Below are 867 nucleotides of genomic sequence, written 5' to 3' on the forward strand. Positions count from 1 at the left end.
ACAATTATTACTCTTGTTACTACTACAAGTATTAAATTTTATAACCCATTACCAACTGTAACCTAATGTGAATTAAAACATAACAAGAGATAATCAATCACGAATAAACGGAATTGTACGTTAAGCCAAGTTTGGAAAGATATAATTAGGAAAAGAGAATACTAACCTCTAGTGCATAGGCACAATCGTACGTTATCATTGACATGTCAATATGATAATAAAAGTTCCATATAAATACTGTAATATAAAAAAATCAGTGTGTATACACATACACACACAGACATACACACACACATACACACACACACACATATATATATATATATATATATATATATATATATATATATATATATATATATATATATATATATATATATATATATATATATATATATATATATATATATATATATAAACACACACACACACACACACACACACACATATATATATATATATATATATATATATATATATATATATATATATATATATATATATATATTAGTTTAGTGAGGTCGGTGTAACTTTCTGGATATGAGTCTTGGTATACCAGTGAAAAAATATCCAAGAGATTCAGTAGATTTGAAAACGAAGATCTCAGAAGAATTTTCAGAAGTTAAATGTTAGGACAGGATTAAAAATTAATCTATAAGAGAGATTACTCGAGTGCCATGTGTGGAGATCATGGTGTAGGGCAGAAGAAGATATTTTTGGCATGCTCCTCGCACTCCCCAGGAGAGATTAGATCACCAAACTTCCAACTCGGCTCCACAAGCCACTAGAAGAGGTGGACGGCCAGGCTTACATGGCTTAAGACTATGGAGCGTTAGGTCGGGGATGATGGATTAAGAGTATTAATTT

The sequence above is a fragment of the Palaemon carinicauda genome, chromosome 23, assembly GCF_036898095.1.
Source record: "Palaemon carinicauda isolate YSFRI2023 chromosome 23, ASM3689809v2, whole genome shotgun sequence".
In the NCBI taxonomy this organism is placed as follows: Eukaryota; Metazoa; Arthropoda; class Malacostraca; order Decapoda; family Palaemonidae; genus Palaemon; species Palaemon carinicauda.